The sequence below is a fragment of the Tursiops truncatus genome, chromosome 3, assembly GCF_011762595.2.
Source record: "Tursiops truncatus isolate mTurTru1 chromosome 3, mTurTru1.mat.Y, whole genome shotgun sequence".
In the NCBI taxonomy this organism is placed as follows: Eukaryota; Metazoa; Chordata; class Mammalia; order Artiodactyla; family Delphinidae; genus Tursiops; species Tursiops truncatus.
The window spans coordinates 13480959-13482542 of NC_047036.1; positions in this window are offsets into that span (position 1 = coordinate 13480959).

Consider the following 1584-nt stretch of genomic DNA (forward strand, 5'->3'; position numbering starts at 1 on the left):
AAAATGGAGACACGACGACCCAAAACTTATGGGATGCAAGAAAAGCAGTTATAAGAGGGAAGTTTACAGCAATACAATTCTCCCTTAAGAAACAGGAAACATCTCAAATAAACAACCTAATCTTGCACCTAAAGCAATTAGAGAAAGAAGAGCAAAATATCCCAAAGTTAGCAGAAGGAAAGAAATCATAAAAATCGAATCAGAAATAAATGGAAAAGAAATGAAGGAAACGATAGCAAAGATCAATAAAACTAAAAGCTGGTTCTTTGAGAAGATAAACAAAATTGATAAACCATTAGCCAGACTCATCAAGAAAAAAAGGGAGAAGACTCAAATCAATAGAATTAGAAATGAAAAAGGAGAAGTAACAACTGACACTGCAGAAATACAAAAGATCATGAGAGATTACTACAAGCAACTCTATGCCAATAAAATGAACAACCTGGAAGAAATGGATAAATTCTTAGAAATGCACAACCTGCCAAGACTGAACCAGGAAGAAATAGAAAATACGAACAGACCAATTACAAGCACTGAAATTGAGACTGTGATTTAAAATCTTCCAACAACAAAAGCCCAGGACCAGATGGCTTCACAGGCGAATTCTATCAAACATTTAGAGAAGAGCTAATACCTATCCTTCTCAAACTCTTCCAAAATACAGCAGCAGGAGGAACACTCCCAAACTCACTCTACGAGGCCACCATCACCATGATAGCAAAACCAGACAAAGATGTCAAAAGAAAGAAAACTACAGACCAATATCACTAATGAACATAGACGCAGAAATCCTCAGCAAAATACTAGCAAACAGAATCCAACAACACATTAAAAGAATTAATCATATAGCATGATCAAGTGAGGTTTATCCCAGGAATGCAAGGATTCTTCAATATATGCAAATCAATCAACATGATACACCTTATCAACAAATTGAAGGAGAAAAACTATATGATCATCTCAATACATTCAGAGAAAGCTTTCAACAAAATTCAACACCCATTTATGATAAAAACCCCTGCAGAAAGTAGACATAGAGGGAACTTTCCTCAACATAATTAAGGTCATATATGACAAACCCACAGCCAACATCATCCTCAATGGTGAAAAGCCGAAACCATTTCAACTAAGATCAGGAAGAAGACAAAGTTGCCCACTCTCACCACTCTTATTTAACATAGTTTTGGAAGTTTCAGCCACAGCAATCAGAGAAGAAAAAGAAATAAAAGGAATCCAATTCAGAAAAGAAGAAGTAAAGCTGTCACTGTTTGCAGATGACATGATACTATACATGGAGAATCCCAAAGATGCTACCAGAAAACTACTAGAGCTAATCAATGAATTTGGTAAAGTTGCACGATACAAAATTAATGCACAGAAATCTCTGGCATTCCTATACACTCATGATGAAAAATCTGAAAGTGAAATCAAGAAAACACTCCCATTTACCACTGCAACAAAAAGAATAAAATATCTAGGAATAAACCTACCTAAGGAGACAAAAGACCTGTATGGCAGAAAATTATAAGACACTAATGAAAGAAATTAAAGATGATACAAAGAGATGGAGAGGTATACCATGTT